Source organism: Lichenostomus cassidix, chromosome 5, assembly GCF_008360975.1.
Source record: "Lichenostomus cassidix isolate B80296 chromosome 5, HeHo_3.0, whole genome shotgun sequence".
Taxonomy (NCBI): Eukaryota; Metazoa; Chordata; class Aves; order Passeriformes; family Meliphagidae; genus Lichenostomus; species Lichenostomus cassidix.
In genome coordinates, this window is record NC_139486.1 from 5785929 (window position 1) to 5802895 (window position 16967).

Genomic DNA, 16967 nt, shown 5'->3' on the forward strand with positions numbered 1-16967 from the left:
TGGGCATGGGAAATCAGGCAGGACATGAGGGCCAGCCAGCAGCTGCTGAGGGTTACTGGAGATGGGGAGTAACTTGTTTCTTTCTTGTGTGGGCTTTGAAAAGTGGGGTAGCAATTAAATCCGAGAGACAGGCTCAGTGCACAGTGCCGAGCAGCTGATTCTGACCCAGGGTTGCAAGCTCAGTGTCCATCCCGGGGAGGGTGGGGGTTGCCCGTTGTGTTTCACATGTGCTACCTGCCGGTCAGCGCAGTCCTGAGGACGCGCGGAAAGACACGGAACGACATTTCGGAAGAGGGGGCGCAGCCCCTGCCCTTCCCCAGCCGCCTTTAGGGCCGAAACGCGGCACAGCCCCTGCCCGCTGCCGCCCCGGGAGAGGCAGCGCCGCTCCCTCCCGCAGCCCCGCGGGACCCGCGCCGCGCCCGGCTCCCCCCGCTGCCCGCGCCGGGCGGGGATGCGCCGTGCGGGACCAGCGCGCACCCTCCGCGCTGCCAGGGGCGGCCCGGCCGCGTCCCCGCGGGGCTCTGCTCCGTGCAAAGAGCGGAGGCCGGGCCGCGCCATGGCCACGGACGGTGAGTGCGGGCGGCGCCCGGGGCGGGGGCGGCAGCGCCGGGGAGGGGGAGCGGGTACCGACCGCGCCCAGCGCTGCCCGGGGAGCGGGATGGGATGGGAGCGGGAGAGGGATGCTGATGGGAACGGGCTGCTGATGGGAGAGAGATGCTGATGGGAGCGGGGCGCTGAGGGATGCAGGATGCTGACGGGAGAGATGCTGATGGGAGCGGGATGCTGACGGGAGAGATGCTGATGGGAACGGGCTGCTGATGGGAAAGAGATGCTGATGGGAGCGGGAGCGGGAGCGGGGTGCTGATGCGAGCGGGATGCTGAGGGATGCGGGATGCTGATGGGAGAGAGGCGCTGCGGGATGCGGGATGCTGATGGGAGTGAGGCGCTGCGGGATGCTGATCTCCCCGGAGAGATGCACGGCCCAGCTCCAGCGGCCCTGCCCCTGGGACGGCTAGGACCCTCCGCCGCGGGACCCGGCTGGGCGGGAGAAGGAGGCTCAGGGGTCCCTTTCCCTTCCCGGCTGGCTGCGGGCGGTGTCCCCTCGGCCGCTGCCCGAGGGTGTCACAGGGAGCGGTGGTGGGATGTGCTGCCTGCGTGCTCCGCACGGAAAGGGTTCGTGTACACGGACCGTCATTTAAGGGAGAATAAAGGACTAGGAAAGCCGGCTTTTGAGATATTAACAGAGAACAGGTGTTCTTGTAATCATGGGGGACTTGCCTGTGTCTGGGAGCCTGGGAGTTGTTGGTTTTTCTTACCACGGTGTAATAGAAATGATTTTAGGGATGATCGCCTCCAGGTTTTTGATTGATGAAGGTGTTATTTTGATGGATGAGGTTGTCGTTGACCCACCCTGGCTCAGCTCTTGGTCGTGGCAGTGGTGCTGCTGCCAGGTATTTCCCTTAATATTTCAGATCACAACACCAGCGAGTTGCTGGACCTGAACCGCTGCTGTTAGACAGAGTCCTGGCAGTCTCCTCCCGATTCACTAGAAAAATGCCAACTTTAAAACTTCTTGAAGATTGCCAGGTTGATTTTGCTACATCTTCTGCCAGCTTTGGGGAAAATAATCATGTGAACCTTTAAGAGATGCCAGGATGGTATATAGCAGTATATAAGCTCTCAGGTAAAATAATCCTAGGCTTGAGCTTTTTATTAAAAAGATTGGACCTAATCGGGAGTCCAGTTTCTCTTCCCCTTTTGTCATTTGGTGATGTTCCTCTGTGTTTGCTGTTCCTTATTTTCTTTGAGGGCTGTGTGCTTAAGGAAGGGTCATCTCAGGCAAGGCTCAGGCTGATGGGTGGAGTTGTGGATTTTCCACAACATGGAGTCATTCGGTGCTTCAGAATGGCCTTAGGAGAATTAGGCACTAACCTGGTTTGTTTAGAGTAGTAATAGTACAATTTTATCTTGCAGAATCTGTCCTTCCATGAGTTAGGTTTTTAAAGCAGAGATCCATGCCTGACAGTTGATTCCTCATCTGCTTGAAAATTACTAAATATTTTGATTGAGAAATAATAACCTGAAATAAAAAAAGACTGGAGGGAAGCCTGATGTTAAAATGAATAAATTGACATTCCTTTGACTTGGTGTTCTTGTATTAAATTCCACTTAGATACAAACTATGATTTTTATTGAAGTGGGAAAATCTGGATTGTTCTGTTTAACTTTTTATCCAACTGACACATCACCAGATGCCAGCCTTTCCTGTACTTGTGTGGGTCAGTGGCACCATCAGCAGGGCTGGAGGATTCTCTTGACTGGGGAGCTTTGGGAGGAGCAGGGGCACCCTGAGAACTCAGGCAGTGTTCACTTCTGTCCTGGTGTCAGATCTGTTCCTCAGAGCAGGGCAAAACAGCCAGGCAGTCTCTCTTCCTCTGAGACTCTGGGCTGCCAGAAGAGGTGGCAGTGATGACTTGAAGTGATCAGAGATACATTTTACAGCTGTCTGCTCTGGTTTTATTGCTAAATAATTCATTGTCCCTGCTGGCTCAAGGATCAGAAGTGAGGGAAGTTTGGTTTCCAGTAACTATGGCTGCAGTTCAGTTGGAAATGAATTTAGCTTGGACACAGTTCAGATCAGTGCCAAACAGAACTGTGGATCATTTAAATACACTTCTAATGGTTTTAATTAAAGGTGCAGGATCAGGCAATTCCCATGAGCTGAAAGATGAGCCAGTGGGGAAGGAGAATGGCCTGGCTGAGTAGAGAGTTCTGGCTGCAACTCAGGGATAAAAAGAGAGTGTACCACCACTGGAAGAAAGGGCAGGCAGCTCAGGAGGACTACAAGAATGTTGTGAGGTTTTTCAAGGGGAAAATCAGAAGGGCCAAAACCTGACTAGAACTTAATCTGGCTACTACTGTAAAAGACAATAAATAATGTTTATCTCTATATATGCAATAAAAGGAGAATCTCCATCCTTTAAATGTGGGCAAAACAGTAACAAAGGATGAAGAAAGGGCTGATATACAGAATGTCTTTTTTACTTCACTCTTAATTTAGTAAGATGAATTGTTCTCAGGATACCCAGTCTCCTGAGCTGGAATACAGGGATGGGAAACAGAATGAAGCCCCCATAGTCTAAGGGGGAACAGTCACCTGCTATACACAGCTCTGTGGGGTCTGATGAGATCCACCCAGGGTAATGAAGGAGCTGGTGGAAATGCTCACCGAGCCACTTTCCATCATTCACCAGCAGTTCTGGCTAACCTGGGTTAGCAAGTGTGACACCCATCTCCAAGAAGGGCTGGGAGGAAGATCTGGGGAGATACAGGCCTGTCAAGCTGTGCTGTGAGAGGTTTAGACTGGATATTAGGAAAACCTTTTCAATGGAAAGGGTTGTGAAGCACAGAGTTGGGCTGCCCAGGGCAGTGGTGGAGTCACCATCCCTGCAGGGTTTTAAATGATTTGCTGATGTGGCACTTGGGGACATGGTTTAGTGGTGGCCTTGGCAGGGCTGGTTGGGCTTGGTGATCTTGGAGGTCTTTTCCAAACTAAATGATTCTATGATTTGATGATATCCTCATAATATTAAGAGCATTCTGTATCTTTTAAAATCAAAGATCTCCCAAGAGATTATGTTTAAAAGAGGAGACATAAATGTGATTTTTCAGAGTAGTTTTAAATACTGGAAGTATATTGGCTTCTATTTGGAAGTTCATGTCATTGTATCTTGGTTTTGGCTTTTGTCTCTTGTTTCATTTTGATGTAACATTGCTTAAATTCTTGCTAATAATAGACCTGCATCACGTCTGGCTGTGTTGAAAGCAAATCTTGAAAACTGCCTTCTCTGTGGAAAATATTGATTCCAAACAAATTGTGTTCTGTTCTAAATATGTGAACCACAGGTACTTTTACAGAGAGCCTATATTTGTATATATACACCTGGCCCCATGAGAAAACATTCAAGTACATAGTCAGACTTCAAAGAATATTGGAGAACATTTAAAATCTGTTTCCTTCCTGTTTTGATTCAAGGCAGGGGGGAGATATTCCCCAGGGACTCTGCCTCTGAGGAGAGTTTGTTTTTCACAAACATAGGCAACTTTATATGCCTTGGAGGAGAGGATGGAAAGAGCTTCACTGAAGATCTGGGCTGCAGTTGCAGAGGTGCAGAGAAAATTAAAAAGCTAAAGGGCCTCTGGGTTTATGGACCCTACATGCAGGCCTTTAATAACCTTTTTAGAGGTTTGAAGACAAAAGTGAGTTACCAACCCAAATATTTTTGAGCCTGCAGGACACCTTAAACCAAATGTACCTTGCTGCTGATGGCTGTAGCACTGGCTTAATATGCTGAAGTCACCATGAAATGGGTCCTGTTCAGTGCAGATGGGTGATTGTGGAGGAAGTGTTGTGGGTGTGGTGTGAGGAGGATGAATTCAGAGTGCTGCAGCAGCTTCCAGCTGTGTCAGGCTGTGGGAAGTGCAGCTCTGTTCCTTGCCTCTCTCCAAGGAATGATGCCAGCACTTCCTGAGGGATCCATCTGCAGGAGTCTGGGGTGTTTATTTGCCTTCTTGAAGTGTTCTTTGGCTTCCTGTGCACGTGGGAAACAAGTGAGTTCCATCTGGGTGTGTCCTTCCCTTGGTGCTGCCTTAGGTAGGTTGATGTCCTGACTGGTGGGGTTGAGTGGTCATTAAGGAGATTTTGTATTCACATCCCATTCGTGTGATCTGCTGTTGATGGCTCTGGTTCTGCATGGAGGAAGTTTGATCAATTATTCAGCAAGAGCTCGAGTCTAATCTGTCTCAGAGCTGGGAAGCCACTAACTACAATCTGGTGTGGTTGGATGCTTTCTGGGCACTCTGACTTTGCACAGACTGTTCTTTGTGTTGTTTTGGGAGATGAATTCCCAATCAGAGGAGAATATTGTTTTCAACCATTTATCAGATACATATATACACCCAGCTTATGATAGTGGCTGTAATCAAACCCAATCAGGTGTATTTTAATCAATCAGGGATACTATGTTGGCTGTGCTAAACAGAATGAACTTCTAGGATATCTTCCTTTTTAGATTTAAGATAGGTTGGTTTTGTGTTGGAGGGTTAGATGAGTGGGTAAACAATTGGTTAAAATTGCCAGCACTATCCATCAGCAGCTGCAGGACTTGGTTAGAGCAATGAAAAGTGACTTTGTGGCAGCCTTCTCAGTGGCTATGAGGGGGACAAGATGCCATCTGTGAAGTCCTGAGAAGAGAAGCTCACAGGAGTCAAACTGGAGATGACTGGGAAGGGAGTTGAAAGAGTAATTAGTGGCAGATTGCAAGCTGCATAGCCATACATATATTGTGCAAAAATTAGGGTATTTCCTCTGTGTGAAACCCCAGAGCAAATTCTGAGATAGTGCCCTCATTTTGGGCCAAAGAAAGTTAGGACCCACGCTGAAGTTTCAGCTGATTCTCAAAAGGTACAGCAAAAGCACTGGAAAGGCACACCAGTAATGAGTGTGGATGAAAAGATAAGCCTGGAGTGGAGGCAGAGCTGTGGATCATGAACAAAAACAGAGGCTGAGATGGGAAGTAAGGTGGAAGGGAGAAAAAAGAGAACAGATTTCCAGGGAAGATCAGGGAAATGGGAAGGGCATAGAGGAGGATGGGAAGATCATGCAAACAAACAGTCTGAAGTGGGAAAGGATGGAGTTGCATAAGCCAGGAGGGGATTTGATCTGAAGAACAAATAACACAGATATAGACATGGGGCAAAGAAAGTGTACTGGAAGACTATCACAGCTCCCACTCTCCACAGAACCCCACAAAATCACACTTGTTCCTCCCTCTGCTTGGAGCAGCTGGGTGGCATCTCTTCATTAACTCAGCCCTCATTTCTGGCTTGGAATTACTTGAGTGATGCTCCCTGGTGAGAGCTCCCAGTGAAAAGGGTGCAGGGTCCCTGAGTGGCCCTGGGGAAGGGCAGGGATGGACAGGGGCTGGTTTATTTTCTTTCTCAGGATACCTCACACCATTCTGACCCCTCTGTTTCCCAAGTACCTTTCATGTCTTTCTTGGCCCCTTGCAGGAGGCACATCTGGGACTTGTGTTGGGCATCAGGCACAGAATCCTAGAATGGTTTGGGTTGGAAGGGGCCTTAAAAATCATCTAATTCCATCTGCTCTGCCATGGGCAGGGACACCTAGTAGTCCAGTCCTTTTTCTGATGCTCACTCTGGGATTGTGGGGATTTACTTCCCCTCCCTGCTTGCTGTTTCTATAGTGGTCTGTAATGAAATGGGATATATTTTATATATAAGCTAGATATTATTATTGTAACCTCTGTATATAAGCTAGATATTGATGTTATTGATATTATTATTATTAGACACTGGGTGCCTCCAAGGAATGGGGAGTCCTAACTAGCCTTCATTGGCTTTGACAGGGTTTGAAAACACCTGTGAACTTGCAGATAGTACTTATTCTTGCAGCTGGCAGGCATGTTTTAAAATTGCTTCAAATGAGTGTGATTCTAAAAACCACAGGTTTGAAGATCACAAAGCTACTTATTTTGGGTGAAACCCAGTTTTAAAAAACTTAAGCACTTCTTATAAAATCGTGGAAAATGAAAACGTGGTTTACATCTCAGAAGTGTTTAGGGAGCATATTCAGATAATGTATGTAAATTAAAAAAAAAAAAATCCCCCAAATGTGTCCCATCACATTATGCTGGCAAACAAGTGCTTGCACAGTTGAAACAAAAATGTTTAGTAGCTGAACAAAACCTCAGTAATTTTAACACAGACCTAGTCAGGCCCTTGTGTCACACTGCAATTGAAAGAAGAGAGCTTTCTGAAACAATTTATCGCCCTTTGGTGTGGTGCTTTCTCTTTTCCTAAGCATTATTTGTTCCAGTGTGTGGAGAAAGACTCTCCACATAGAGGGCATCTACATAATGCTGATTCCTGCTGGTAATGCGAATTTTATCCCAAGATAAGCATTTGGGTCACTTTTTAAAGGCAATTATTGGGGTCTTGAGGTTGTTGTCTCCACCAAAGAAATTGTTATGTATTTATCAGACAATGGCAGGGGGACATGAAGCACTGTTCTAGAGTGGGTATTTCTTCTCCCTTATTTCCTGAGGACTCTTTGAAACCAACACTTTCCATCAATATGTTTTGTTGAAAATACTTAAGCAGGTTTGTTGTCTGAAATTCGTTTTGCATAACATGCTGTGGTTACGCTTTGTGCTTAAAAACTTTGAGTCAACCCTGAAGAACAACACAATCACCATAGAAATCACACAAAATGCTTCATGTGTGGGAGGGTTTTGTCCTCTTCCTTGTTTTGCAGCACTTGAAATTTTCTGAGTTTCCAGAAGAACAGATGAAAGGAAAGAAGACATTTGTTTTTCATTGCCACAAGGACTAGAAGGTTACTTGTTACAGCAGCTGATATTTTCGCCTCGTGATTTACTTCAGACCTACACATTTAGGTAAAACACTTGTTATTGTTTGATGAAGGTGTAGATTTTAGTTGGTGAAGTTATGCTAGTTTTAAAGCCTTAAAAAAACCTGCATGCTCCTTGCAGCATAAGTATAGTTACAAGTAATTTTATTTTCTGGTTGCAAAAATGACTTTAGAATTTCTATAACATCAACACTGCAATTATACTCATTGGTCCTCATCAGGGTGATACAGCTATGCAGGGAGCCCTGCTGTGAGATTAGTCCAGGAGGTTCTGTTGCTGTACTTCAAAGTAAATGCTTGTTGAGGTTTGACTGAAGCTGTACTAGATGAGATGTACAAATGCTCACAGCATTTTGCAGCAGTGCTTTGGGTTTTGTTCTGCAGTTTGAATTACTTGGTTTGCTTTTTAAGGCAGCTCACAGGAGGGATTTGCCACTCTCCAGGTTTTTCTGTCTGTGCTATTCATGCTGTGTGTCTGGGTGGTCATCCTGCCTGGCTCCAAGAGCCACATGCCAATGTTGTCAGGGAACTGAACCATATGATGTGCACCTAATTATATGCAGATATAATTAATTAAATACGTATATATACGTATATAAATATATACGTATTTATACATATTAATTATGTAAGACCTATATGTAAGGACACCTAATGGGTGGCAAAATAGTGATCCCACCACTCAGTTACAAAATCTTGACCGTATCTGATATCTTCTCATTTTAGCCCAAATGCTGTCAACCTCATTACTCAGGAACCCAGGCCTTCTTATCTGATCTGTCCAAAATGACAAAATGACCAAAGAGTTGTGATTTAGTAAAGACAAAGAGAAAGTGGTACCTGGAGGAGGAGCCTTTACACTGATGGTTGTACTGTTTGTGTTGGTACAACTCAATGTGTCCCAGTCTGATGCTGCTCATGGATTTCCTCTTTCTCCTGGGGTGTGCTGGGGGCTGTGCTGTGCAGGTCAGGGGGGGCAGAGGAGGCAGGGGTTGTGCTGCTCCTTGCCACTCTGAAAATTGGTTTAGGTGTGTCTGAATCAGAGTGGTTTGGGTTGGAAGGGACCTTAAAGATCATCTTGTTCCAACCCCCTGCCATGGGCAGGGACACCTCCCACTATCCCAGGTTGCTCCAAGCCCCATCCAGCCTGGTCTGGAACACTTCCATGGGTGGGGCAGCCACAGCTTCTCTGGACAACTTATTCCAGTGCCTCAGCACCCTCAGGGTCAAGAATTTCTTCTTAATATCTAATCCAAACCTACTCTTTTTCAGTTTGAAGCCATTACTCCTCATCCTACCAAGAATTACATCCTTCAGGCTCTGTGAAGAAGTCAAGGTGACAGTGTTGCCTCCCAACCCTGTAAGCTAACACTGAGAAATCAGTAGTTTTAAGTCTCAAAAAGCACACACATCGTGACTGACTCTGACCTTTCCTCTGCCTACCTCTGGTTTTCAGATATTTCTCCTGCAAAAATGTGAGCTAGAAACAAAAGTACAAAACAAAGCTGATGTTCTCTTTTGTTCTGACTTAGGTCTAAGTGTTACAGAGTTAAGAGGAACACCAAAGAACTTCAATGTGCTAGGAACTCTGGGGACAGAGCTGCAGGTCCCCCTTTCAGAGAAACAGGAATGGATTAAAGATTTCCCAGAAGGATAATCTCAGGGGGGGAAGGAGTGACTCTAGTGAGCACATTTGTTTTCAGTGCTTCTTCAGCAAGAACTACACTGGGCATGCAGTCATTTATTTGCCCTGCTGAAGGCACAAGGACAAACCTCCAGAGCTGCTCTTCTCCCAGTTTGCCTTCCTGTTGCTTCCTTGCTTCTTTCTGGTCCAGTTCTTCTCTCTCTTCACTACTTCTGTCTCCATCCAGGGCAATGGCAGCAGCAACCCCTGGAGCATGACCAAGATATCAAGATTGCCTTGGGTTAGGAAACTCTCTCACAGTGGAGTTGTGCTCCCCTGGCTTTTCTCTTTGGTCCACTGAACATTTTAAAGGAGCAGCTTCAGCGGGGTGTGCTGAGAGTTAATTCTTCAGGAGGGCCCCACAGGCCAGGGCAGTGAGGATGGTGGGGTTCAGATCCTTCCAGGCAAAGCCAGAGCTTCTCAGGGCTGTCCCACCTTGCAGCCATGCTGGGAAGGAAAAGTGCTGCCCACATGATCTCACGTGGTGCTTCATCTCTTTAGTAATAGATGATCTCACCAGGAAACGTAGGCAGAAGTTTCTGTGCTATGGGGAGGGTTAGGTATGAAAGAGTTCTGTTTTGGTTCATGCTGTCATGGTTTCTGCAGGCAGGTGGGTGCCCAGGGAATTTTAATGCAAAAAATGTCAGATCCCCTAGGATTAGGTGTCAACTGACTGATGGTTTTGAGGAATGAAGTCTTGAATTTGGCACATAAAAATAGCAGTTGCGTGGGACCTTGTCACCGATTTCCTTCAAGAATCAACCCTTTTCTGAGAACTTTAACTTTGGGATTCTGCTGGTGTTCAGCTCTAGTATGTAAATATTCATTCACCAAATCTCACTCTATTGCACTCTGCCCCCAGTGCCTCCCTGCAGCATTCACTGTGCTAATGGGATGACAATAGGTTACAGGTTGCATAAGAGGGTGAGGAGTGTAAGGCCTGAACTTCACATGGCTGGAAATGTGTTAGTACCACGATAATCACAAGGTAGCAGCTGTCTTACCCTCTCTTCTTATTTTTCTTTTTGAAACCCACTCCACTTGTTTTATAATTACTTGGGCTCATCATGAACGCAAAAATAGCTTCTCTATTTCAAGAGAACAGATGGTTTTCCTAATGATTTTTCCTTAAGATTGAATGAATTGTGGTTGAGTCAGAATCTGCCAGCCCAGAAACGTATGTTTTGATTAGAGAAATACTTGATTAGGTTAATTGAGTGTGACTCAGTGTGATGTACATTTGGCCAACTTAAAAGCTTTCCAACTTTGTCTTGGATAGAGATTGCAGTTTTCCACACAAGATCAAGCCTGGTGGGACAGGGTACAGCAGAGATGGTGTGGAGAAAAACAGAAAATCTTCAGAGAATAACCCTAAACCCTCAGCTTCTTGACTCTTTTATGATGTATGCTGGAGACTAAGGGATCATGATGACTCTCTGAGACTCAGTCCTCTTCCAGAAACTGGCGTGTAGTGAGAAAAAATCCTAAGAGCTGCATCCTGTGCCCCTTCTCTCTGTGACTCAGAAAGGCAGGCACAAAATGCAGTCCTTGGTGTTCCCACTGCAATCCATCAGTTGGTCTGGGCCGTGTCCAGGACCATCTTCTAGAAATGCTTCATTTCTCATGGCTGTGGAAGTCTGAATATAATCACAAAGCTCTTTGAGAGTCCCAACAGTCCTGATTTTGTAATTCTCAACATGTCTTTTAGCAACTGGGCAGCTTTTTTTTTAAATTTTCCATATATATATATATATATATATATATATATATATATATATGGGAGATACTTGCTGTAGTTTGATATGTTAAGGTATCTTTTGTCCTCTCCTTGCTGCATTATGAATGGAAAAATTTATTGCAGTCAGCTGCTTGAAGGTGGCTCTGTGTGTATGGTAGTGAGCTGTGTTGGAGGATCTTTCCTTATGAATGTGAGAGAAAGGGGCTACAGCTAATTTCAAATCAAAGCAAAGCACTCCCAGGAGCAATATCCATCTTTCTCTAGCACTGCACAGAGTTTGGATACAGCAGGTCTGAGTGCAGCAGTTTTCCACCTTGAAAGGGGCCAGGCAGATTCTTCGTTCTGTGATCCAAGTTACAGGAATAGTTGTGGCTTTGGGGAAAGGAGCAAGCCATTAAAAAAAAATAATTATTTCTCTCTTTGTTAGCACCTTTCTTTCTGTAAGAGACAGAGATGCTGATATTAAAGGTCCTTCCTAGAAGGCAATACCTTATTTCATGGATGTGCATTCCTAAATAGAGGCAGATGAAAATTGTCCAAAATACACTGACAACCACTTGAAGAGTTTGAATCTGAATTCTTTTCTTAATTGTTGGCTGTGCCTCATAGCTGGTAGACAGCACTCCCCTCTGTGGTGATTTTAGAGCCAATTTTGTAAGAATTTGTGCATGGATGCTGGAATGAGAGAGTGAGAGAGGCTCTAGAGGGCAGTGCAGCATCCCTGAGATAGGAGTGCCTCCAGGATTCTTTCACAGGAATCTTACTCTGCAATATGATTGTTAAAAATAAATAAAAATAAGATAGTATTAAGCATAAGTTGTTTTTTATTTCACAGGGAGTTTTGATTAATGAAATTTTTTTGTACCCAGAAGACCTGACCCTCTTTTTAGGGGGACTTTGAACATTAGACCGGCTGTATTCACTTTGAAAAGGCTTTAATCTCTTGAAAAAAAGATTGTACAATATTTGTGCATGATTTAAGGAAACAAACAAACAGAAGCTCATCCCTCCTGTGCATCTAGCAGAGTCCACAAAGAGCTATTTGTTTTAAATCTGTTTTCTCCCTTCTCCAGGACAGCCCCATAATGCAACACATCCTTTGATTGGAGGTGCTCCTGTTTTCCTTGCAGAGAGATAAATCAATAAATCATTCTGTCAGCAGAGCACAGATTGAAGCAAGATTCCCCTGTGCTGGAAGGTTTTGAATTCACTTCAGGTGGGAGCTCAGATGTGCCTCACACACCTGCCTGCTGATAATATTCCAAGGCTGCACCCAGAGTGGCAGGGTGGTGGTTCAGGGTGTCAGCCACAACCTGGAGGCTGCTGCTGCTGTCAGAAGGGGTTGGTAGATCCTTGATATCCCATGAACAGCTCATGTGTGGCTGGGTGATTATTTAATGAGCATTTGGTGTGGATTTTTGCTGTATGGGGGAGTTCACCTCTCCAGTCTGTGAGGATTGTGCTGCTCATGTGGCCAGGGGGTCGTTCAGTGATGGGCATGGAGGGAGCAGAGCTGAAACCCAGCAGAGAGGTGTTTGGGACAGGACTGTGCCACCAACACCCTCTGTAAGGCAGGAAATGATGGATTTCTGTTAGCTTTCACAGTGGCAATACTTCTTCCAAATTAAAATTGACTGCTTTTCACAGCAGGAGAGAGAAGATAATCCTGAGCAGTTGCTCTGGGTGAATGCAAAAGATCTGAATGTGGGCTCAGCATTGAATAACTGATACTTCTGAAATACATATTTGTTTGTTTTCCAAGCAGAGTACATCTTGTTCATCTGTGCAAATTAGAGATGATGATGGGAAAGGAGGGGCTGTGGATAACAGAGAGAGGACTTTACATAACTGAGGTGAATAATGAGATGCTCTCATTTCAACCTGAGGGAAGCAAAATTCCTTATACATACTTCCAGAATGATATATTTTTAAAACAAAAGCAGTGTTTCCCCTCCCTCTTCTCTCTGCTTTATTTTACTCAGCTCTGCCTTTAAAGAGAAGGTGCATGGGACCTACAAATGCCACAGTCCTACCGTGACTTATTTCTCTTTTTGCAGCAGTATCTATCCACCTTCTCTTCAGTTTTTGGAAGAGCTGCTGCTGGTGGTATTTGTCCAGGTGAATTGAACAAGCTGCCTGTCAGACCATCCTGGTTTTTGGACACCAAAATGTAGCCTTGTCGAGTAGGAGACCTGTTGGTAACAGACTTTGTGAACCAGATTGGCTGCTGCCTGATGAATGCTGCAGAGGCATTACTGTAATAGACATCACTGCTAATTTATGTTTGTACCAATTAATTTCCCTATGTGTTTCCTAATTAAATAAGGTATGACTGTAAAGCAGATTAACAGAATGATGCCAAATTCCTGTCTACACAGTCTCCTTCTGAATGAAGCTTGTTATTTCCTCTATGGTTTAAAACTGAGCCATGTGTGCTGCCTTGATTTAGATTAAAGAGCATGAAATCAGCTTAATTTCATACTGTTGTTATTTAAGACTGCTTTGATTTTTGGAGAAGAGAGATAGCCAAAGGGCTTAATGCCATTGAATTGATGTGCTGCAAGTTCTTGTCATTAGCATTTCTTTTGTGTTCTCCTTTAAAATAAGGGACATCTTTTCTGCTTGGTGTTCTCACACCATGCCCTTGACTGCCTGATGCTCCAGGTGTTCAGAAGTGGATGAATAATAGGGAGGAGGGATTTTATTTTTCCTAAAATTTGAGAGTCAAAATATGGTTGTCAGATTTTAAACACAGTGATGCTTTTTATTGCCCTTTTTCCCCGGAGTGGTTTGACCTCCTGTTAATGGGGTGATCTGCAGTGAACTTGGCTCAATTCTGCCTGTTTTAACAACAACAGACAAAAACCCCAACACCCTCTAAGGAAAAGTTCCAAAACCTAAAATAGATTCAGTATAAACAGTGCCTGGGCACACAGAAAGTTAATTGTTCTACTAATGAGAGATAGTTCTGCCTCACTCAGCTGGGTCTGTTGGGAGCTCAGAGAATCAAACACGATGACTCTGTGCCCTAAAGCTTCTGCTGGTGTCACTGCTTTTGTAACTCTTGCTCTGCAAGAAGACAGAATGATGACCATTTGGAGTTTAATATTCCCTCTCTTTATATTCTCATTAAAAGTGTGCTCATGGCTTACAGGCTGGGTCTGATGTAACCATCACAGCTCCTGACTTCACTGGCATTACATTCTGCACTGAAAGAACTCACCAAGGTTTTAAAATGAAGTGCAGCTCTCTTCAGCAAGTTGTGAGGGCTGTTCCTCACCTGCTGGAGCTACAGGCATGTGCCAGCTTCAGAGGAAATCTGGGCAAGCACCTGAAATGGGAAGGCAACGCTGGCAGCAGTGCTGGGGAAGGTACAGCACTCTCTTAGGTCTTGTTCAACACACTTCCTCCTCAGATAATGCTGGCTGTTTTAGTGCTGAGAGAAACACTTTTCTGTCTAACTTGTGAGAGAGCAAGCACTGAGCTGTGTGGCAGCAAGGCACATCCACGTGGCAGGAAAGCTCCTTTCCATTGCTCAGCAGGTGACATGGGAGAGAGAGAAAGTGATGCTGAGGCTGGGGAGACTGCACCTCCTGGGAAGCCCTTTGGTGCTGGGTCCTTTTCCAGGACTCATCAGTGCTCTGCTGGGATGGTGTGAATTGCTGCTGCTACAAGTAGAAAGTGCAAGACAGGCACTGGTGGGCGTCAGGAACGTAAATCACTCCGAGACTTGACAAGTCTGCTGCAGCTTTGCCAAGATAAAAGGGCTGGTTCCTGGCTCATCTCCTGAACCTGTCTGCCAGTGCCATGGAGTCTGGGAGCCACCAGGGATCCTGGGGTGGTCTAGACAATTTGCAGGTGCTTCAGTGTGTCTGCCCTGGAGTTTGATGCAGTCATTGCTAGCCTGGTGTGTGGGAGTGGGGAGAGACAGAAGGACCTGGCAAGCTGGCAGAAGGTGGATGCAGGAGCCATCCTTGAAGCACTGGCAAACTCTAAGAGATAATGAAGTTTTCCAGTCAGAAGTTAATCTGTCTGGCCAGCACCTCGTGTCTGACAGCAAGCAGTGTCTGGTAGGAGCAGGACTGACATGAGAGCTGCTTCTCCTTCCATGATTTCACCAGTCTGCAGTTCAGGGATGGGCTCTGCTTCCAGCTCCTGCCACTCTGCTCCCCCAGGATGCAGGGATGCAACCTCCAGGCAGGCAAGGTCACACTGCTTTCCTGTAAATGGCAGGCATGTGCAAAGTGTAATGGATAATTCCATGATGTCAACGACCAAAAGCAAACGTCTCGCAGGGTGTAATTGGTTTCTCCATAGTGTCAAGTGCTTTTATGTGTTCAGCATAAATACCTTTGCATTGATTGGGAGAAGAAGATAAAAATCGATGATTTACAACACTGAAGTGCTTAGAACATGACATTAAAATGACTCTGGGAGACTTAGCTCATAGGGGACCTAGTAAATACTCAAGAGGTACAGGAAATGAAGAGACTCTTCCCAAGTCCTGAAACCAAGCAATAAATCTGATAGATACTGTGTTTCTCTGCCTAATGGATTTTAATACTGGCTTTCTTTTTTGTAGAATTACTCTCTTTTTTGTTGTTCAGTTGTGGTTATTTTTTACTCTTATTTGTTTGGATGTTTAGGGCCCCAGGCTAAACGGAGGCATTATTGTTTTCGTGAGGAAACTCTATAGCTTGAGCAAAATGGGAAACAGATCCTGTTTAGGTTTGTACACTAAGCTCCAGGAGGCTGTCTTGATTTATGAGTGCTGAGGAGCACGGATAATTACAGAAAATAAAGCTGGACAGGACTACAGATCCATCCCTTTGCCCCACATCCAGATGAATCATATCTAACTCGCTCTTGACAGGTTTTCTGGCTGCAGGTTAAGCACTGGATCTAATAGATACAGGGATCAGATAATCTCCCTTCTATCCATGGTGATTTTTTAATTTCCCTTTTATTTGTATTTCCTTGTGTCTCATGTTTTCTACAGACTTTACTCTTTTTTTTTGTATTTTTTTTACCAGTCATTTAAATTGCCCCTTTCTTTACCCCCAGTAAGCTACCAGGCATGAGATGAAGTCACAGTATTTTGATTCCTAGAGAATAGGACACAGTGGTTTTTGATGGAAATATTTATGTGCTACTTTTATATTAATCAGGAAAATCCTTAACTGTCTTTCATTGCTGGCAGCAACTCGTGTGATGAGCTGCTCCCTGGAGAGGATAAATGGTCTGAGCTTGCTAAGGACTTGCATCCCCTTGTCTGAGAATCTCAACTTGAGTTTGAGCTTTAAAGCAGAAGAAAAAAAAAAGACAAATTAAGGCTGAAGGATTCCAGATTTGCCTGGTGCTGGAGGCCACGTGATGAAGTATGCAAATGCATTGCTGGTGTGTTTAGCTGAAAGTCAGATGCTGTGTGCTTGCATTTATTTTGGGGGGTACAAAGCAGGGTGTTCCTGAGGTGCTCTGCTGGCACTGTGCATCAATATTAGCAAAAGACAGCACAGAGCTTTACTCTGTTCCTCAAATATCTGTATGTAACAGGGCAGGAAGCCACGTGAAGGGAATTGTCAATGATATTTTCAAGAATTTTCACTAGGATTGCATGCAGCTACCTGCAGACACAAGGTAAAGCATCAGCTAGATCCAGTGTCACGTTCTTCCTCAAACCTAAAATGAGGAAGGAAAAACTGTTTGCTCAGGACTTTCTGCCTCCTCAGTGCACAGGTCTAGCTTGACTTTGGCTGCCTGCTTTAATTGCTGTTTAATGAAAAAGCTGTAAAGCCCCGTGGAACAGCCAATAAATCAGCAACGTATATGGAAAATTAAAAAAGCGTGTGCTCTCCCAAAGTGACATGAGAACAACAGGAGAGGTGATAACCTGAGATCTTCTGACCTTTTCACCCCCAAATCTCTGTGGGAACTCCTGTTTTTCCACCTGGCTGTTGTCAGAATTGATGATTTCTGTCTCACCATCATCTCAGCTGTGCTCTGCCTTTGAATGCAGTTCAGCCCAGCTCTGCTGCTCTGCCAGGCAGGCTGCTGTGGGTAATGCTGACTGTACACTCTCTCCAGCACTGCCA

At 45.1% G+C, this 16967-nt stretch overlaps 1 long non-coding RNA gene across 1 annotated transcript; it reads left to right on the top strand.

The window, feature by feature from the left end:
- Positions 1-445: 445 nt before the first annotated feature.
- On the top strand, positions 446-8803 carry LOC146435851 (uncharacterized). The gene is made up of 3 exons (XR_014852855.1): positions 446-569; positions 7337-7478; positions 8726-8803. It is a non-coding gene; the product is annotated as an uncharacterized LOC146435851 (long non-coding RNA).
- The last annotated feature ends 8164 nt before the right edge of the window (positions 8804-16967 follow it).